Source organism: Oryx dammah, unplaced genomic scaffold (genome assembly GCF_014754425.2).
Source record: "Oryx dammah isolate SB20612 unplaced genomic scaffold, SCBI_Odam_1.1 HiC_scaffold_18, whole genome shotgun sequence".
Lineage (NCBI taxonomy): Eukaryota > Metazoa > Chordata > Mammalia > Artiodactyla > Bovidae > Oryx > Oryx dammah.
The window spans coordinates 26,146,484-26,169,769 of record NW_024070202.1 but is presented as its reverse complement, the minus strand read 5'-3'; the positions used below and the strand labels follow the sequence as shown (position 1 = coordinate 26,169,769).

The window sequence follows — 23,286 nt, the reverse complement described above, 5'->3', positions numbered from 1 at the left end:
CTTGTTTTATGTTCCAGGATATGTTCCAGTGTCTCCTCGTTTACAGTCTATGGGAACTTGAATAGAATTTGTATCCTGCTCTTATGTGAAAATTGTATAAATCTTAATTGTGTTGAATTGGTTCATGGTGCTTTTCAGATCTATTATATCCTACTTTTCTGTCTGTTCATTCTATTAATTTTTAAGAGTTTGATGTTGAAACTACAACCAAAAATCTTAATTTATCTACTTAAAAATAATTGTAATATAGAGTGGAACTATATACTATATATATATATATATATATATATATATATATATATATAGTAACTGTGTTCAGTATTTTCCAAGTCTTCTGTAAATGTGTTATCATACTTTCATAATTTAAAAAATAAAAAGAAAAAAAGCAACTGTACTTCTATATATTTTCAATAAACAATCAAAAAAAAAAAAAAACACAGGCTTCTTATCTATTGGTTCTTATCAACTATAAAGATCCAGCCATGTCAATTGCTCTCCAAATGTGGGTGTTTATTTTTCTGCTAATTTCCTGAGGTATTACAAGTATATCCTATACTTGGTAGCCACTTCCAAATAAAACTTCTTCAGTTTCACACAGTTATTTCACAACTGGGAAAAAGAGAAAGAGGTTCTTCTACTGACCTTGCCAGTGACTAGGTGTGCTTGTCTCAGAGACTCATCAGGACTTGAGTTTTCTGCTTGTATAAAAATATACAAAGTCCCTTTCAGCTCCAGATTTAAATTATATACTTCTAAGATTCTGATTGAAATTATATTTTTCCTTAGGACATTCCTCTTCAATGCAGGATATCTGGCACTGCCACGCTGTATTTACAAAGTTATTTACAGACAAACTTACAGTGGCTTCCCAGGTGGCACCAGTAGTCAAGAATTTGCCTGCCAGTGCAGGAGACAAAGGAGAGATGGGTCAATCCTTAGGTTGGGAAGGACCCAGGTCCTTGACCCAAGGTCAGTCCTATGGTCCACAGGGTCACAGAGTCAGACACGACTGAGCACACACGCACACACATACATACATAGAAACAGTAGAGCATACTGGTTATGGGTATGAGATTTTAAGTGTCTGCTGCTGCTGCTAACTAGGTTCAAATCCTGCATAATACTCCACGGCTGGTTGAGCAAGACAGTAAAACTCCTTGTGTCTTAGTTTCTGTAAAATGGAGGTAAGATTAGAATTCACCCTCTTTGGTTGATACAAAGATTAAAGGAGCTGTTTTTGAGGGAGGGGCCCAAACCTTCCTTGTTCTTAGAGCTCTAAGTACTAAGTCTTTTCACTGTGTCCCCTAGCCACACAAAATACTTCATAGTAGCATTTCTTAAATGACTTCATCCAAACAATTTAATAAGCATTTATGTTCTAGCAACTTACAGTAGCAGCCACTAGAAAATATAGCGCACATAATTTAAAAGAAAAACAATATTGCAAAGATATAATCACAAGGAATATTATGTGATCTAAGGGTGAAACTATGGAACAGCTCGAGCCAGATGTTTAAGCAATGTCCAAAACTGTCAACTACCATATTTTCCTAAACATTTGAAATACTCTCCCAAACAACGGTGAGTATACTATAATGCTGTCCCAGTACACAGTTTGGGAATCACAGAGCTAACTCATGTAAAGCACTCAGAGGCTGCCATGTACCAGCATTCAATAAGTGTTAGCTATTTGTCTATTTTATCTCTGATTCAAACACTAGATTATTTACAGTTTGGTTTATACAACCATCTTCAGATTAGGAAACTGGGCTTCCAGGAGCCTGAGTACTTTACCTACTTATACTAGGAAGTGGAGAAAATAGAATTTTCATTCAGGTCTACCTGGGTTGAAAGACTTTACAAACTCTTCCCAATATATCACATTGCTTCCTTTTAATTTAAAACCTGGCTGTTATAATAAATTTTAAACTTAAAATTTTTATTTATACACACCACTTATCAGTAAGATAGATATCATGCCTCTAGGTGAACAGCAGACCCTGTGTTTTAATCTATCCATTGGAGAAGGAAATGGCAACCCACTCCAGTATTTTTGCCTGGAAAATCCCATGGAGGGAGGAGCCTGGTAGGCTACAGTCCACAGGGTTGCAAAGAGTTGGACACGACTGAGCTACTTCACTTCTATCCATAGACTTATGTTTTTATTGCAAATTTTGAAATTCTCAGACTGAAAAGCACAGGGTTCAGTTCAGTTCAGTGCCTCAGTCGTGTCCGACTCTTTGCGACCCCGTGGACTGCAGCATGCTAGGCCTCCCTGTCCATCACCAACTCCTGGACTTGACTCAAAGTCTCATCCTCTGTTGTCCCCTTCTCTTTCAGCCTTCAATCTTTCCCAGCATTTGGGTCTTTTCAAATGAGTCAGTTCTTTGTATCAGGTGACCAAAGTGTTGGAGTTTCAACTTCAGCATCAGTCCTTCCAATGAATACTCAGGACTGATTTCCTTTAGGATGGACTTGTTGGATCTCCTTGCAGTCCCAGGGACTCTCAAGAGTCTTCTCCCAACACCATAGTTCGAAAGTACAAAAGGTACTACAAAATTGCTACCAAACTTTCACAGATTTTAACATGTTACCATATTTGCTTCACATTTTTTAAAGAAATAAGACATAAATCAAGTTACACTCTTACTTCATACACTCTCCCTACTCCTTCTGCAGTCCTCCTTCCTCAGAAGGAGCTGCCATTTGAAGCTGGTGTCGCTGCTGCCCACATTTCTGTTCTCTTATTATGCACACATGCTGTGTGCAAACCATTGAGACTCTGGGAGGTCAAGATCTATGTGTTTACCTTCATGTTCTTCTTATCCCCTGCTGCTTATCCCCAGAACCTTACTGACTGGTTCAAAATTGGAAAAGGAGTATGACAAGGTTGTATATTGTTACCCAGCTTATTTAACTTCTCTCCAGAGTATATCATGTGAAATGTTGGTCTGGATGAATCACAAGCTGGAATCAAAATTATCAGGAAGAATTTCAACAACCTCAGTTATGCAGATGATACTACTCTAATGGCAGAAAGCTAAAAGGAAGTAAAGAGCCTCTTGATGAAAGTGAAAAAGGAGTGAAAAAGCTGGCTTAAAACTCAACATTTAAAAAACCCAGACCATGGCATCTGGTCCCATCACTTCATGGCAAATAGGGAAAAAGTAGAAGCAGTGACAGAGTTTATGGTCTTGGGCTCCAAAATCACTGTGTGTGGTGACTGCAGCCATGAAATTAAAAGATGCTTGCTCCCTGGAAGGAAAGCTGTGACAAACCTAGAGAACATATTAAAAAACAAAGACATCACTTTGCCCACAAAGGCCCATCTAGTCAAAGCTATGGTTTTTCCATTAGTCATGTACAAATGTGAGAGTTGTACCATTAAAAAGGCTGAGTGCCAAAGAATGGATGGTTCCAAATTGTGATGCTGTAAAAGACTGTATTAGAGTGTCTTGGACTGAGAGGAGTTCAAACCAGTCAATCCTAAAGGAAATCAGAATATTCATTGGAAGGATGCTGAAGCTGAAGCTACAATTCTTTGGTCATCTGATGCAAAGAGTCAACTCATTGGCAAAGACTATGACTCTGGGAAAGATTGAGGGTGGGAGGAGAAGGGAGTAACAAAGATGAAATGGTTGGATGACATCATCAACTCAGTGGACATGAGTTTGAGCAAACTCCAAAGAGACAGTGAAAGACAGGGAAGCCTGGTGTGCTGCAGTCCATAGGGTTGCAAACAGACACAACTTAGTAACTGAACAACAAAACATACACACATGCATTCACAACTTCCTAATTCATACTTTCATTATTATTTCCATGCATAAAATGGTAATTGTATCAGCCTTTGCCATCACATGTTATAATGTCAAACATATTTCCCTAAATTGGCTTTGTTCCTACATGATAAACAACTCTAAGCATTTACATGCACTGTCCTGTAGGACTTCCCCTCTTGTGCTATACATGGGTATCTTTCATTCTTCAGCCGCTTTATTTCTATAGTAGGTTCTTCTATTGTTAGAAACAGACAAAATTTGTGCTGGTTCCATCGTTATTTTGCTATTCTTTGAGTGAAAACATATCTCATGACTTATGTTTTCCACTTTTCTCATCAGGAAGAAACATATGCACAACTTCCTGGATAGTCTGGACAATGACCTGGACCATCTTAGAATTTTCTTTTGCATTCTCATTGAGTTAGTCTCTCTATAACAGCACACTACCTTCTGAAATAAATGCCTAGCCTTTCAACCTAAAAACTTACATTACCATCTTTAAACATAAACTCAGAAAGCCCTGGTTCTACTGAAATAAATTAACTTTTCTTTAGGGGTTTCCCATGGGTTGTGGTCTATTCAAATGTCTGAGGTAACCATAGGGGTTTTCCAACCTTGTGAGGGAGTTTAATAATCAAATTAAAAATTTTAATTAGGTATGTAACTCTATTTTTTTCTTTTTTTTTTCCCCCAGATCATCTAGGACGTGTGGACCTGTATTTGATATTTAACTTTAGAAACCACTTTTGGCCTACATAATGGAAGGATATCTCTATTTTTGCTCATCTTGTCAAGTCCTTGAGTCTATTACACAGCATGTACTTATATATTTTCATCTCAATCACTCTATTTTATGTTGTTTACAATATAAGCATTATAAAGATTTTGGGAAAACAGTAAGCAGATAGTGCTTAAGGAAGAAAGGTCATGAAAAAAAGGAAGGAAGGAAATGGTAAAAGTTTATAGTAAAGATTAATTGCGTTATCTTAGCTCTTCTTCTCCCTACACATTCCATTCCAGCTGCACAAACTCACCAGCATTCCCCATGCACAATGCCCTTTCATCTCTCGCTCGCTCTGGAAGTGAAGGTTACAGGGTCCAGAATGACACTCCCCTTTCTCATGATAAAATTTAACTCCTGGCTCACATGTCATTTTCCCTGCATCAAATCATGGCTCCTGATTAGAGTAGATAGTTCTTTTCATATCATACTGAACAGTTATCTTTAGGACTATCTCTCTCACAAAGTTCCTCAGAGACTGGACCCATGTCTTACTCATTTCTGAAACCCTAGTGCCAGGCAAATATTTGTTCAATTTGTGCATTATGAGTGACTACATGTATGACCTTGAATAAGTTACCTAGCTCTTCTATGCTTTCTGCTTTGTAAGACAGAAATAATAATAGTATATAACTTAAAGGATTGTCTTGAGAATATAATGAAATAATCCATGTAGAATACAATGCCCAACATCATGTTCAGTAAATATAATATACAGCTACTGTTTTATGGAAATGTTTTTAAAATACTGCATCTTATTTTATTTTTAAATATAAATCTATTTATTTTAGTTGGAGTTTAATTACTTTACAATATTGTATTGGTGGTGCCATACATCAACATGAATCTGCCACAGGTATGAATTTCACCTTTTTCTCAAGACCACATAGAACCTTCTCCAGGATAGAGCACATCCTGGGCCATAAATCTAGCCTTAGTAAATTCAAAAAAATTGAAATCATTCCAGGCATCTTTTCTGACCACAATACAGTAAGATTAGATCTCAATTACAGGAGAAAAACTATTAAAAATTCCAACATATGGAGGCTGAACAACACGCTGCTGAATAACCAACAAATCACAGAAGAAATCAAAAAAGAAATCAAAACACGCACAGAAACGAATGAAAATGAAAACACAATGACCCAAAGCCTGTGGGACACTGTAAAACCAGTGCTAAAGGGAAAGTTCATAGCAATAGAGGCATACCTCAAGAAACAAGAAAAAAGTCAAATAACCTAACTCTACACCTAAAGCAACAAGAAAAGGAAGAAATGAAGAACCCCAGGGTTAATAGAAGGAAAGAAATCTTAAAAATTAGGGCAGAAATAAATGCAAAAGAAACAAAAGAGACCATAGCAAAAATCAACAAAGCCAAAAGCTGGTTCTTTGAAAGGATAAATAAAATTGACAGACCATTAGCCAGACTCATCAAGAAACAAAGGGACAAAAATCAAATCAATAAAATTAGAAATGAAAATGGAGAGATCACAACAGACAACACAGAAATACAAAGGATCACAAGAGACTACTATCAGCAATTATATGCCAATAAAATGGACAATGTGGAAGAAATGGACAAATTCTTAGAAAAGTACAACTTTCCAAAACTGAACCAGGAAGAAATAGAAAATCTTAACAGACCCATCACAAGCATGGAAATTGAAACTGTAATCAGAAATCTTCCAGCAAACAAAAGCCCAGGTTTCACAGCTGAATTCTACCAAAAATCTAGAGAAGAGCTAACACCTATCCTACTCAAACTCTTCCAGAAAACTGCAGAGGAAGGTAAACTTCCAAACTCATTCTAAGAGGCCACCATCACCCTAATACCAAAACCTGACAAAGATACTACAAAAAAAGAAAACTATAGGCCAATATCACTGATGAACATAGATGCAAAAATCCTTAACAAAATTCTAGCAATCAGAATCCAGCAACACATTAAAAAGATCATACACCATGACCAAGTGGGCTTTATCCCAAGGATGCAAGGATTCTTCAATATCTGCAAATCAATCAATGTAATACACCACATTAACAAATTGAAAAATAAAAACCATATGATTATCTCAAGAGATGCAGAGAAAGCCTCTGACAGAATTCAACATCCATTTATGATAAAAAAAAAACTCTCCAGAAAGCAGGAATAGAAGGAACATACCTCAACATAATAAAAGCTATATATGACAAACCCACTGCAAACATTATCCTCAATGGTGAAAAATTGAAAGCATTTCCCCTAAAGTCAGGAACAAGACAAGGGGGCCCACTCTCACCACTACTATTCAACATAGTTTTGGAAGTTTTGGCCACAGCAATCAGAGCAGAAAAAGAAATAAAAGGAATCCAAATTGGAAAAGAAGAAGTAAAACTCTCACTGTTTGAAGATGACATGATCCTCTACATAGAAAACCCTAAAGACTCCACCAGAAAATTACTAGAGCTAATCAATGAATATAGTAAAGTTGCAGGATATAAAATCAACACACAGAAATCCCCTGCATTCCTATACACTAATAATGAGAAAATAGAAAGAGAAATTAAGGAAACAATTCCATTCACCATTGCAATGAAAAGAATAAAATACTTAGAAATATATCTACCTAAAGAAACCAAAGACCTATATATAGAAAACTATAAAATACTGGTGAAAGAAATCAAAGAGGACACTAATAGATGGAGAAATATACCATATTCACAGATTGGAAGAATTAATATAGTGAAAATGAGTATACTACCCAAAGCAATTTATAGATTCAGTGCAATCCCTATCAAGCTACCAAAGGTATTTTTCAGAGAGCTAGAACAAATAATTTCACAATTTGTATGGAAATACAAAAAACCTCAAATAGCCAAAGTAATCTTGAGAAAGAAGAATGGAACTGGAGGAATCAACCTGCCTAACTTCAGGCTCTACTACAAAGCCACAGTCATCAAGACAGTATGGTACTGGCACAAAGACAGAAATATAGATCCATGGAACAAAATAGAAAGCCCAGACATAAATCCACACACCTATGGACACCTTATCTTTGACAAAGGAGGCAAGAATATACAATGGATTAAAGACAATCTCTTTAACAAGTGGTGCTGGGAAACTTGGTCAACCACTTGTAAAAGAATGAAACTAGAACACTTTCTAACACCATACACAAAAATAAACTCAAAATGGATTAAAGATCTAAATGTAAGACCAGAAACTATAAAACTCCTAGAGGAGAATATAGGCAAAATACTCTCTGACATAAATCACAGCAGGATCCTCTATGAGCCACCTCCCAGAATATTGGAAATAAAAGCAAAAACAAACAAATGGGACCTAATTAAAATTAAAAGCTTCTGCACAACAAAGAAAACTATAAGCAAGGTGAAAAGACAGCCTTCAGAAAGGGAGAAAATAATAGCAAATGAAGCAACTACAAACAACTAATCTCAAAAATATACAAGCAACTCCTGTAGCTCAATTCCAGAAAAATAAACAACCCAATCAAAAAATGGGCCAAAGAACTAAATAGACATTTCTCCAAAGAAGACATACAGATGGCTAACAAACACATGAAAAGATGCTCAACATCACTCATTATCAGAGAAATGCAAATCAAAACCACAATGAGGTACCATCTCACGCCAGTCAGAATGGCTGCTCTCCAAAAGTCTACAAGCAATAAATGCTGGAGAGGGTGTGGAGAAAAGGGAACCCTCTTACACTGTTGGTGGGAATGCAAGCTAGTACAGCCACTATGGAGAACAGCGTGGAGATTCCTTAAAAAACTGGAAGTAGAACTGCCTTATGACCCAGCAATCCCAATACTGGGCATACACACCGAGGAAACCAGAATTGAAAGAGACGCATGTACCCCAGTGTTCATCGCAGCACTGTTTATAATAGCCAGGACATGGAAGCAACCTAGATGTCCATCAGCAGATGAATGGATAAGAAAGCTGTGGCACATATACACAATGGAGTATTACTCAGCCATGAAAAAGAATACATTTGAATCGGTTCTAATGAGGTGGATGAAACTGGAGCCTATTATACAGAGTGAAGCAAGCCAGAAAGAAAAACACCAATACAGTAAAATACTGCATTTTAAGATCCTATAAACAATGGTCATGAAAATGTTTCATTTTCTAAGTTTTTTTAAAAGACTATTTAACAGTGGTCTAAAAACAGTGCTAAACCCATAGGCTTGTTTACCACTGCAGTTGAATATCATTATGGGGGAAGACTGTAGGAAGTGTCTTCACCCTTTATAACACAAAGGTAGACTAACAGTATGACATCACACAGTGCCTGCAGAGAAGAAATATTCAGAACAGACCAATACCCCCAGGCCATCAATGTAACTCCATTGGATTTTAGGGTCTCATACCTCTTTCTTGGTGGTGCTTTTATTAGCTCTCTTTCATCATGTAATATCATCAGACATATTTTACCTTTAAAATTTTTTCACATTAAAAAATTCAGAATAGACTCATTTACTTATAGTAGTTTCTTTACCGCAGATAACTTCTATGAATAAATAAAGCTTATGCGACACAGGCCGTGAACTGTTGTTGATTCTAAAAGCAGAGAGTTCCCTAATGGGAACACTTTTTAAAAATAACACAGGAATTAGGGATTCTGAAAAGCAGGCCTCCAGCTTTATTTTCTAAAATGTTAAAAAGTAGAGCAGCAGAGAGCATCAGCCACGCACCTAAATTACATTATGATTTTAGCTACTAGATTTACAAGAAGTAAATTTTACTATCGGCTGATTATTTTATAAATAATTGATGTATTAAGATAAATATTAATTATCACATTATACATATCATACATTCAGAATGATTTATACTAAAATATTTTAAATATTGGCTGCAATAACATTTCACAAGCAGAGTTTACATTGTAATGTGACTGTGTCAGATTTTACCTTTTTTTTAAATTCAGTTCAACAGGTACAGAGTGTAAATAGACATTTTTGAGACTTATTTGAGAGATTCCAGTGAAGAAACATTTTATCTATCTATATAACTCAGTATTACTTATCAGACTTTCCAAAATCAACACATTGATTAAAGACATACTTCTGACCAACTTCACACACACACACACACACACACACACACACACACACACACACACAAAGATGCAGAGTTTGAAAGGTGTGGCTTTCTAGAGCTATACAATTGACCTGATTACTGACTTCCTAAGTTATATCAATCACTCATTTTGCAATTCAGATATTTTGCTTATTTTAATAACTGTGGCAGATTAACCATCTGGAATGTACTTTATGTTTAGCATTTTTTTTTTTTTGTGAAACCATTCTACTCAAACACACAGATTCCTTAAGAAGCATACCAGGTGACAGAAGAGAGGAGGCAAAGGAGAAATGGAGTTGAAAGGAAAATTTATGAGTGTGAAGTTTTATCACTTGCAGCCTTCACCAAAATCTCCTTCATTATAGATACCATTTTTTGGTGGTTGTTGTTAAATGGGGAATGAGAAGGAAATAAAAGCAGTTGTTTTTATTAGTGAGGATATGCTAAGTTGACTCTGTACTAACACACAATACTCAAATTTCAATGGCTTAACTCAAGAAAAACCATTTCTCTTATTTCTCATTTACACAACGTCCTCTGAGTATGATGGTGGAGATAGTTTCAACCACTGGGCCCCCAGCTGCACCCCAGAGCCTCCTCCATCCTTGCTGCAGCAGGGCACGAAAGCACAAGAGGGTCTGACATGCATAATTAAATACTTCAGCCTAGAAATGGCACTGGTAAATGAATTCCTTATCGCAGAAGCCATTCCATTCACAGCTCATTGGTTTTCTATTTGCCTAGAAGGATAGGACGTCCAGATATTATTTGAATCAGTTCTAATGAGGTGGGTGAAACTGGAGCCTATTATACAGAGTGAGATAAGCCAAAAAGAAAAACACCAACACAGTATACTAATGCATATATATGGAATGTAGAAAGATCGGAACGATAACCCTGTATGCGAGACAGGAAAAGACACAGATGTATAGAACAGGCTTTGGGACTCTGGGAGAGGGAAAGGGTGGGATGATTTGGGAGAATGGCATTGAAACATGTATAATATCATATGTGAAATGAATCGCCAGTCCAGGTTCGATGCAGGATACAGGATGCTTGGGGGCTGGTGCACTGGGATGACCCAGAGGGATGGTACGGGGAGGGAGGAGGGAGGGGGGTTCAGGATGGGGAATATGTGTATACCTGTGGCAGATTCCTGTTGATGTATGGCAAAACCAATACAATATTGTAAAGTAATTAACCTCCAATTAAAATAAATAAATTTATATTAAAAAAAGAGAAAGTACTAGATGTTCCGATCATGGAATTCTGAACAGAAACTAATACAGTGCTTCTCCCCAGAATAGTCACTGAATTAATTAACTCTTTTCAACTAGTCACATAATTTAGTCTTAATCTGAATTTGGCATATGTAGCTAAAGACATGATTCTGCCAGGGGTAGGATCTTTGATGGCACAGGCCTACCAAGTGTCCATTTGCAAGAGGGACTGAGAGGTCAGTGGGGAGAGGACACATCCTAAAGGAGCAGAAAATTGGGAAGATCATAGTGTTTCGATAACAGAACGGTAGTCATTAGCGAAGACTTTGGGTAATGTTTGGGTGGGTGCTAGAGAAAGCAAAAGAGTTGCTCTACTATTTACTCCTAAAAACTGGAGTACAATCTTTTCTGCTTTGGGTACCAATTAACAAACACAATGTAACAGAATACAAGGGGATCTCTTCCCAAGCTTTGACCTTGAATAGAACTTGACACCCAGAAAGCTACAGCATCAAGAGCAATGCAATAAATGGCGATATCCAGAAGTGGCTAGGATGCCAAGGACCTTGGAACACAGCAGTGCCCAAAGGACCAGGATCTATTTTAAAGTGATAGTGTCAGCAAAAGCAGTATGAGAGTATGAGTGGCCCAGCAGATGGGGGCAGTGATACCACCGCATGATACGAAGCGGGGCCACAGCAGAAGAGTAGGAAAATAGATACTTGCAAGAGGGTATCTGAGCAGATTTTTAAAGTAGTCCCTTGCTTAGATCTACCTTAGCAGGCAAGAACACTCACCTCCCAGCTGCTGGGTGTGTTAGAAGCTCATAGTCACAGCTGACCCCTCTCTAAGAGAAGCGCCTCCAGCCAAATGGAAGTTCTCTTTCTCCAGGGATGGGACCCCTCTCAAATACAGCCTGTTATCAATAACGGACTGACCTGAGTATATAAAAGGAGCCCCTGCTTGCCCTGAGGAGAGATTAATTCTGAGTGCTACTCACACTCCAGAGCTCTCTGTGGGCTCAGGCTGAGACTACATTCTGAGACCACAAATCCTTGCTTAGCTCCATCTCCTATGTATCTCCTTTTCTCTTTTTTTCTCCATGGAGCTGAAACGTTAACACAGTCTCTACCTTTACCTTAAACAGTAAGGAAATGTGAGCAGTTTCTATAGAACCCAGAAAATAAAGTTACTAGCTCCCTAAAGAGGCAGCACATGCATTGAAATCTGCAGACTGAAGAATAGCTTCCCCTTCTCCAAACTTCTGCTCTCCTTACTGGTTCAGCTTGGGAAGCTTACCTCTCTCCTCAATGACTGCAAAGTTTACCCACCCTCTGAGACCAAGAGTAAGGCCAAGAGCTTTCATGGAATCTTTTCAGACCACTCTAATACAGTGACAACCTCTGAAGTTTCATCCTGCTCAGTGCTGTGTCACTAATTTAGCAACAAATGCTTCAACTTGTGACATTCCAACATCTGTTCTAATAATTTATTCTTCTAATATCAAGCACCTGCTATGCCAAGCACTGGGCAGCAAAAAGAAGTAAGATGTGGTTGTACCTTCCACAAGCTGCCTTTAAAGGAGAACACAGATATATAAGCCCATAACAACACCCTGAAGTATGTAACACAGTGTGAAAACTGGAGGTATTTTTACAAGGGCAATATTTTAACTGTTTTGAAAGATGATCAAAAGTTAAGGAGGAATTGAAAGCATTAAAAAGGAGTACACTCAAGGAATTGAAAACGATTTATTAGATACTCAGAACATATGCTATAAGGAGGAAAGAAAGAGTAAGTGTGGAAAATAAAGTGAGATTCTGGGAATTCCCTGGTGGTCCAGTGGCTTAGACTCCACTCTCCCAATGCAGGAGGGCTGGGTTCAATCCTTGGTCAGGGAACTAGATCCCACATGCCACAACTAAGATTCATACGCCACAACTAAAGACCCCATGTGATGCAACTAAGACCCAGCATAGCCAAGAAAGAGAGGAAGTGAGGAAGAGAAAAAAGGAAGAAAGACAGAGAGAGAGATCCTAATGTAAAAGACCTTCAATGTCATGCTAGGATATTTAACTTCTGTCCAGTAGGCAACTAGGAGCCAGCAAGTGTTAGTAATCCCAGGACTGTGGCTGCATGTATTATGATAAAAATCCTTATTTCACAAGTCTTACCACCTATGATTTCAGGATAAGGCCTTTCCTTCAAAAACTATAAAATATCTTAGACATTAAAAAATGTATAGCTTGCAACATGATAATTGTCTATGAATGTTCCACTCACTTTATGAAATAAAATCATTTCAACAGTTTCCATTATTTTCCTTCTGATATAAAATTACTACCTGAATCTGGTGTAATATCATTCTGTCCTTTATTTTCCCCATATTTTTATTATACATAATATATATAAATGTTTCTGCAACTCGCTTTCTTCAACTAACATCATATTTGTGAAATTGATCCCTGGTGATATATGAAGCTCAGATGCACTCACTTTCACTGATATATAGTGTTCTTTTGTGTTGACATAATGTACTTTTCTAATCCCCTCTCCTAGGACCACAGACTTAGCACTATAAATGCTGTCATTATGAACATACCTATACATGTTTCTTTGTTAACATCTGGAAGAGGGGTACAGAAATGAAACTGCAGGGTCATTTGGCATGTACATCTACAGCTTCACTCAATATTGCCAAACTGCCATCTAAAGGGACTTTACCAATTTATACCGTTGCCATCAGAGTATAAATATTATGATTGCTCTTCATTTTTTCCAATACTTGGTGTTACTACACTTGAAATAGATCATACTTTGCTGACTAGCCAGGATATATTTTATATGATGCCCATTTTTCTAACGGGTTGTTTTTTCTTTCTCATTTATAGGAATTTGTGTTATATTTACAGGCTACAATTTTTTACTTCACTCTGACGGGTTTTTGTACTTTGTTTATTGTGTTTTTTTGAGACCCAGGTATTTTTATTTTATTATGGTCATATATGAGGCTAGTTTTTACATTTTAACTTGCTTCCTTACAAAGTCCTTCCATATTCAAATTCATAAATATCTATATTTTCATCTGCATATATAAGCACTATTTTTTTTATTTCAGTCAACATTTTAATTGTTTTTCTATCATGTGACAAAGGGACCATATTTTCTTTCTGTGTAGGATTTGTAGTAGGGCTCTGTTCTTCTGGAACCAGCTGAGAAATAGAATCAACAGTCAGAAAAATAGAACTCAAAATATCACCTTTACGACTAGGAAAGCTAATTGGGGATTATGACTTTATATATGAAACCAAATGGGCTTGCTAAAAATTTATTCCTAAATTGAACATGATTATGGTGGCTCAGATGGTAAAGAATCCACCTGCAATGCGGGAGACCTGGGTTTGATCCCTGGGTTGGGAAGATCCCCTGGAGGAGGGCATGGCAACCCACTCCAGTATTCTTGCTTGGAGAATCCCCATGCACAGAGGAGCCTGGCAGGCTACAGGTCATACGGTCGCAAAGGGTCGGACACAACTGAACGACTAAGCACAGCACATCTCTCCAAAATTCCTATCCTAACCCCCTAACGTGATGTATTAGGAGATAAGGCTTTTTGGAAGTTGATTAGGTATGAGATGGAGGCTTCAATCATGGAATTAGTCCCTATATAGGAGAGATCCCAGAGAACTTTCTGGCCCCCTTGTGTTATGAGAGCACACAGCAGTCTATGAACCAGGAAGTGGGTTCTAACCAGAAACCAAATTTGCAGGCATCTTGATCTTGGACTTCTGGACTCCAGAACTGTGAGAAATAAACTTCTGTTGTTTATAAGCCATTTGGTTTGTGGCATTTTGTTAGGGCAGCACAAGTGGACTTAAACAGTTATTTATCCATGCACTAACTGGCACAGGTAGAATACTACTGACTTCCTATTTATGTAGCAGATCCCTGTGAGTGAGAGCAGATAATGCACCCTGGCCACAGGCAGGGAGATCTAGAGAGAGTGGTGAAGTGGCTGCTTAGCACAGCAATCTCAACAACTCCTCTCAAACAAACCAAGCAAAATAATTCCCCCTCGTTGCAAGATGTGGAGTCAAGAAAGTATAAAAGAAGAAGATAGAGGTCTTTTAAATGAAGATCCTCATGTGGAAGCATATGAAGGGAACAATAAGAGGCTTTCCTCCTTAATAACTGAAATATCTGAAATAACAAAAGCATACAAATTCCAAAACCACACAAATACGAGATGTAGTGGTAGCCATGCTATACCATGTGAAAAACTAAGGTGAAATCACACAGAGATGAAACTGAACAGAGACAAGCCTTTTCAAGTCGGAAAGAATAAACTAACTTTTGGGTTTCTAGTTCCAGTCCTACTGTGGCCCACTGGCACTTTATTTCTCCTTTATGGATAACTGCTGCTACTGCTAAGTCACTTCAGTCGTGTCCGACTCTGTATGACCCCATAGACGGCAGCCCACCAGGCTCCCCTGTCCCTGGGATTCTCCAGGCAAGAACACTGGAGTGGGTTGCCATTTCCTTCTCCAATGCATAAGAGTGAAAAGTGAAAGGGAAGTCTCTCAGTCATGTCCAACTCTTCATGACCCCATGGACCGCAGCCTACCAGGCTCCTCTGTCCATGGGATTTTCCAGGCAAGAGTATTGGAGTGGGGTGCCATCACCTTCTCCTTATGGATAACTGCATTTGCCTATCTGTCTTGACCATAGGTTTTCTATTCTCTCCACTACTGGGAGTGAATTTATGTTTCTTGCAATCATACAATCCAAAACTATATTAGAACCAAAAAAAGAGAAAAACAACAACAAACAAAGTAGAAAGACACTTACATTCATTAAATATAATTACCAGACTTTTATAGAAGTTTTAGCCTATTATTTTCTATCCATCATTTTGTTGCAATACCATTATACATAGCAACTTTCATATTAAATTACTCATATACTTTTCCCCAGTTATACTTAAGTTTCTGTCAACTGTGTCCCATTTTTAAATGCAAATATTTTAATATAAAAATGCTTAAAATAATATAAAGAAAACTCGTAAGTAAAAAATATATATGTAAATGATAGAAATCACTATTAAATGGAAAAGACAAGTTAATAATAGAATTCACTAGAGTTCAGTTTTTAACATTTTCTGTAGAAGTTTGGATTCCCCTTTGAATACAAATAACACGTCTAATTAAGGAAAAACACAAAATGGGACTTTTGCTTATGCAAAGGTAAAGAAAGACTTTATTCTGGAACATTTTAAGAAAATGAGTTCAGAAACGAGTTCAGGCAAAAATTTCCAACTAAAATGTATTCTTGAAGTAAAATCTCACCAAAGACTGCATTTTGTAGACAGTGAGATAGTGATTCTATTACTGCTTACATATTAAGAAAAAGGTGTGATGTCTGGAGAAATTGGGGAAACCCAGTTTACTCAAAGTGTAACAACACAAGAGTCTGTTTTATTTACACAATATTAATACACTGGTCAGAGAAGGCAATGGCACCCCACTCCAGTACTCTTGCCTGGAAAATCTTATGGACAGAGGAGCCTGGTGGGCTGCAGTCCATGGGGTCGCTAAGAGTTGGACACTACTGAGCGACTTCACTTTCACTTTTCACTTTCCTGCATTGGAGAAGGAAATGGCAACCCACTCCAGTGTTCTTGCCTGGAGAATCTCAGTGACGGGGGAGCCTCATGGGCTGCTGTCTATGGGGTCGCACAGAGTTGGACATGACTGAAGTGACTTAGCGGCAGCAGTACACTGGTGCTTGGAATAATCATTCTAAGATATTACCTATGTGAATATATCTGCTATAAAAATTAGCACAAAAATGAATATTTTAAAATTTTGGTTTTTAAAGAGTTAAAATGTCAAAAACAACAAAAGAGTTAGGATGTAAAAAAAGCTCAACTTAATTTAAAAGAGGGGTAAAAACATTTGACCTAGTGTCTCTCATGAGTAAATTGCCATGTAAAAGAATATTTGATAAAAAAGATAATACGTCATTAACAACTGGACTTACTCGAGGCATGCAGGGGCATTTTAACATTAAAAAATAAATTACTGTTGGTGCAAATTAGCAAAAGAAAAGAAGAAAAAGTGCATAGTCCTCTTAATTTACATGCAAACATTTCAGGTAATTCAACACTAATTTACAATAAAAACTCTTAAACTGCATATAGAATGGAACTTTCAACATAGTGTAGAATGCTCAATAATTTCCTGACACCAGTAATAAGACTCTTCTTATTACTTACCTGGTATTGCCACTTTTACTTTTCACGATACTAAGAGGAGTTGCCAGTGCAAGGCACTAAAAATAAAAGCAAAATAATTCATTATTTTCAGGTGACTTGATAAGTGTACAGAGAAAATGGCAAAAACAAAGCAAAATAATCTACATTCAAGCTATTTGTCTAAAAGTGAACTGAGCAAAATCTCTAGATACATGATGACTATACAAAGTCAACTGCATTTTATCTTCCAGACTAAAAATATAAAATAAAAAAAGTTTAACACAAAGCCAGTTATAGTAAGACCTAAATAATAACTTTGATGGAATGAATCCAACAAAAAATATGTAAGGACAAAGTATTAGTGAGAGAAGTCAAAGTGGATGTAAACAGAAGTAGGAATATACCATAATCAAGAACTGTCAAACTCAATACTGTAAAAATGTAAATTCAGTCCATACTGACTCATATGTACAATACAAACTTCAGTACTTTCTTGGTGTCGGTTGAAAAGTTGATTCTAAAATTTATGTGAAAATGAAAAAAAAGGTTGAGAAGAGCCAAGATAAAAATAGAAGAAAAACAAAGCTGGGGAAATTACGCTAACAAATTGCCAGACATTTAAAATCTATAGTAATTAAGGCAATGTGATTTTGAAATGAGGATAATCAAAAAATGGACCAGTGAAGTAGAATTGAAAATCTGTAAATACATATATTAATATTTTTACACACATACACAGTCATTTTTAAGTTTTTTTTTTACAAAGTGACACTACATTACAGTGGGTAAAAAATAGTCTTTTCCAGAAAGGATGGTCTTTTCAATATGGGTACTGATCAATAGGCTATTCATATAAAAGAAAATCAATAAAATGTGATCCCTGTCTCACATCAGACACAACAACCAATCTCAGATGGATTGTAGATTTAAATATGAAATGCAAAACACGAAAGCTTTCATTAAGAAAACAGGAGAATATTTTCATGACCTGAGATAGGCAAGTATTTCTTAAATAAGATTCTAAAAAGGTTAAAGAAGAAAGGAAAAAATATAGATTGGACTTAGCTTAAATAAGTTCCCCAAAAGAAGATGACATCATTACAAACCAAACAGATAAACTCTATAGTAGGTACAAAAACACATTTTTATAAATGTACTGTCAAAAAATGTGTGTAAAGAAAATATAAATAACTCCGACAAATCACTAAGAAAAATACAAACAACAAAATAGGAAACTAGGTAAAAGACTTGAAAAAGCAATTTACAAAGAAACTATTAGAATGGCTCCTAAATACACAAAAAGAGGCTTTAAGAGTCATCAAGTAAATACAAGTTAAAACTGAGAATAGATATACTGTACACCCCATTTTTATTCAAAAGCAGAGACATTACTTTGCCAACAAAGGTCTGTCTAGTCAAGGCTATGGTTTTTCCAGTGGTCATGTATGGATGTGAAAGTTGGACTGTGAAGAAAGCTGAGCACCGAAGAATTGATGCTTTTGAACTGTGGTGTTGGAGAAGACTCTTGAGAGTCCCTTGGACTGCAAGGAGATCCAACCAGTCCATCCTAAAGGAGATCAGTCCTGGGTGTTCTTTGGAAGGAATGATGCTAAAGCTGAAACTCCAGTACTTTGGCCACCTCATGCAAAGAGTTGACTCATTGGAAAAGACTCTGATGCTGGGAGGGATTGGGGGCAGGAGGAGAAGGGGATGACCGAGGATGAGATGGCTGGATGGCATCACTGACTCGATGGGCATGAGTCTGAGTGAACTCCGGGAGTTGGTGATGGACAGGGAGGCCTGGCGTGCTGTGATTCATGGGGTCGCAAAGAGTCGGACACAACTGAGCAATTGAACTGAACTGAACACTCCATTTTTAAAAAACAGGCAATATCCGATGTTGGAGTGGATATAAATAAAATGGCACTCTTACTGCTTAGCAGAAATTACTCAAACTACTAAAAACACAGATCCAATAATCCCTCAATTCTGTTATTAGACTTGTATATAAGAGAAAGGCCCTCATATATTTACTACAAAGACAATGACAATATTTATGCTGCACTATTTGCAATAGCTTTCAAATAGGAATATCAAGAGTCTGTAACAGTAGAATTACAAATAAATTATGATACACTGATAAAATAGATAACTACATAGTGATAAGAAAAAGAATATTAATTATAGCAACCGTGTGGATGCATCTTACATGCATATGTGAAGTGAGAGAATCAGGGAGAAAAAAATCTTTGCTGTATGATTCCACTTACATGAAGTTAGAAAAATCAGGATAGTGATTATCTTTGGGGATTAATGGTTGAAAGGGGAAAAAAAAAAAAAGGAGTCTTCTCGGTGCAAATAATGGTCTCTTTCCTCATCTGGGTGTAGGTTTCACACAGAAGTCATCATTTTGTGAGGAAAAAAATCATCAAGTCGTACATATGATTTGTGTATTTTCCTATCTATGTTTTACACTCCCAAAATAAGTTAACCTCAAAGTATTTTCCAAAGATCCATATTCAAATGATTCTAAATATTAGTATTCACAATGATTCCCAGTTAATTTTTTTATATCCCAACTTTCAATGAGAAACAGAAACAATTCCTGCTCTAAGAGTTCTTCTGGGCCAAATATAACAATGAAAATAAAATGTCAACCCACATGTGAATTGGCTATAACTTGAGTGAAAATGGAGGCACTGGTAAAGTTTGAGAGTATTGTTTCTTATCTAAGAATCTCAAAGTTGGCTTTTGCTTTACCATTTCCTAAATGAATATTTCTAAGTTCTCATTCATGCCTGCACATGCAGCACTGTAACAATGATCAGATTCCCTCACAGACAGATCATCATTTACCATCACAGCTCTTCTAAGAGTCTCAAGTTCCTATCTGTGATCCCTCCTTGGATGATTTTTCAATGCTTACTAATAAACTACCTTCCAACTAAACAATGGATTCAACTCTATCATGCTTCTCTCTTTAATGTTACTGGCACATTTATCATCTGGAGATATAGGTGAGAGGTTTAAAGGTACAATTAGTTTTTCTTTCATCTAATTTAAATGAAAATAGTATAATGAGGTTTAGGGACAAAATTCTCTTAATTAAGGGGAGTTATTCCTAGTATTTCCTAGTATTCCTAGTATTTCCTGGTGGCTCTGACGGTAAAGCATCTGTCTACAATGCGGGAGACCTGGGTTCGATCCCTGGTTTGGGAAGATCCCCTGGAGAAGGAAATGGCAATCCACTCCAGTACTATTGCCTGGAAAATCCCATGGACAGAGGAGCCTGGTAGGCTACAGTCCATGGGGTCGCAAAGAGTCAGACACGACAGAGACTTCACTTCACTTCATTCCTAGTACTGAGTTAACATACTTAAATTGACTAAATTCCTTTTTTTTTTTTTAATAGACTAAAACCTTTTGATGGAGAGAAAAATATGACATCAAGGCAGGTAAGTTATGGTTTGGATGTCCCTCGAGTCTAGGTAGAGGTGCAAGCTGACTTGATTTCAGGCATACTGTGATTAAGCACAGCTATTCAAGCCTATCAAGAAAGTATCAAGTTCTCCAGAGAGATGGCATTTTTATCTTTGCAGCATAGCTCCAAGTTTAATTCAGACTGGTGTTTTCAGCATTTTATAGCATTTTTACAAAATAGATAAACTTCAAAATAGCATTTATTAATATAAAAATGTTTCAGCATTTTATAAAGAAAACTTTTCAACACTGAAACAGCTCTTTTACATATTTTGGATGTAACTGCTTAGAAGGCAGCTCTGGAAGTCTGAGCTGCTTTTCATGATGGCAATGAGCTAACTGTAAAACCTAAATAAATAAATCTGAAACTATGATAAAATATTTCCTTGGCCTTTTGGGATTTAAGACCTATTCTTAAAGATATACATATCTCTTAAAATGATTTCTGAAGCATTGCAATGCAAAGTAGAAAACAAAAAATCTTTTTCATCTAATTTAACAAATCACCAGGGCAAGTATTTTCTTCTCCTAATACTGAAGTACTAGTGTATAAAATACTCTTAGCTCATTCACTCCAAAGGAACTACATATTACAAAGGGAACTAAAGTAGCCCTTTTAAGGCAAAACATTTGTACAATTCCATACAGAAGCTTCACACAGGAGAGAACCACTTAGTCTAGGAAGTGGGTATATAAGAATAATCATTTATTAATTCATTTATTCAATGTCTGACAGTTGTCCTTCTAACAGACATAAAAAGGAGTGAACCAAAATCTATGTCCTCAGTGGGATACATATGTGCAAATGATCAAGTCCAGTACATTTGTGTAAGGCAGCGGAGGTGCAAATATCAAGGTTTTAGGAGGGTGTGAAGAAGATCGACCTCTGGGGCATCAGTAAAGCTTTGCACAGAGGGTTGGAGAGTAACTCCAAGTTAGTGATAATTCAGGGAGTCTTACCTGGGGCTTGGGTTCCCCTTAGAACCCTTCTTGGTAACCTTCAGAGTACAACGAAGTACTCTCATACCTCCAGACGGGCTCTAGAACAATTTGATCATTAAGCCCTCCAGCTTCTACCTGCATTAGCAACAGACAAACCAGGAAGCCTCAAAACAGGTCAACTTACAGGTACTGAGTGCTTGAGTAATCACTTCAAGTCTCTCTTACGGGGAATTACACTGTGACTTAAGTAGAGTTATAGAGCCGGAAATAGATGAGGTCTTTTCTTATATTAAAATTTAGAGCAATCAAGTGTATAAAACTATGTTTCCTTCAACAACTTTTGCCTATGGTAACATTCAAGGGACTCTGATCTGATTCAAAAGTGAATGACCCATTTAGAGACCATGTTGCCACTACTGGCAGTGTTCAAGGTTTCTACCTCTGAGTGACTGCAGAAGAATTAAGGAACTAACCGAGCCTAGGACATTATATCAATGCATGCACAATGTATTTCCCTACTACAATGAATATAACCCAATTTAAAATGGGCAGAAGACCTAAACAGACATTTCTTCCAAAGATGACATACATATGGCCAAGAGGCACATGAAAAGATGCTCAGCATCACTAATGATTAAAGAAATGCAGGTCAAAACTACAAAGCGATACCACCTCACACTAGTCAGAATGTCCATCATCAAAAAATCTACAAACAGCTTTCCCCTGGCTGGCAGCACAGAGGCTGCACAATGCCTGGAGTTACTGTAAAAGGCGTGAACCAGCAGCAGTTCGTCAGAGCTCTGGCAGCCTTCCTTAAAAAGTCCGGGAAGCTCAAAGTCCCTGAATGGGTGGACACCGTCAAGCTGGCCAAGCATAACGAACTTGCTCCCTACGATGAGAACTGGTTCTACACCCGAGCCGCTTCCACGGCACAGCACCTGTATCTCCCGGGTGGTGCTGGGGTTGGCTCCACGACCAAGATCTATGGGGGGCATCAGAGGAATAGTGTCATGCCCAGCCACTTCAGCAGAGGCTCCAAGAGCGTGGCCCAGCGGGTCCTCCAAGCCCTGGAGGGGCTGAAAATGGTGGGAAAGGACCAAGATGGGGGCCACAAACTGACGCCTCAGGGACAGAATCACTGGACAGGTGGCAGCTGCCAACAAAAAGCATTAGGACAAATGATGCTGGGTTAATAAATCGCCTCATTCGTTAAAAAAAAAAAATCTACAAACAATAAATGCTGAAGAGGGTGTGGAGAAAATGTAACCCTCTTACACTGTAGGTGGGAATGTAAATTGTTACAGCCACTATGGAGAACAGTATGCTGCTGCTAAGTCGCTTCAGTCGTGTCCGACTCTGTGCGACTCCATAGACGGCAGCCCACCAGGCTCCCCCATCCCTGGGATTCTCCAGGCAAGAACACTGGAGTGGGTTGCCATTTTCTTCTCCAATGCATGAAAGTAAAGAGTGAAAGTGAAGTCACTCAGTCGTGTCCGACTCTTAGCGACCCCATGGACTGCAGCCCACCAGGCTCCTCCGTCCATGGGATTTTCCAGGCGAGAGTACTGGAGTGGGGTAACATTGCCTTCTCCATAGAGAACAGTATAGAAGCTCCTTAAGAAACAAACAAACAAACAAGCCAACCTTATAACTGGAGCCACCATATGACTCAGCAGTCCCTCTCGAGGGCATATATCCAGAGAAAACCATGGCTCAAAAGGATACATGTCCCAGAGT

At 37.6% G+C, this 23,286-nt stretch overlaps 1 pseudogene; it reads left to right on the top strand.

Moving 5' to 3' along the window:
* The first annotated feature begins 22,298 nt into the window (after nucleotides 1-22,298).
* LOC120878046 lies at nucleotides 22,299-22,759 on the top strand (annotated as a pseudogene).
* The last annotated feature ends 527 nt before the right edge of the window (nucleotides 22,760-23,286 follow it).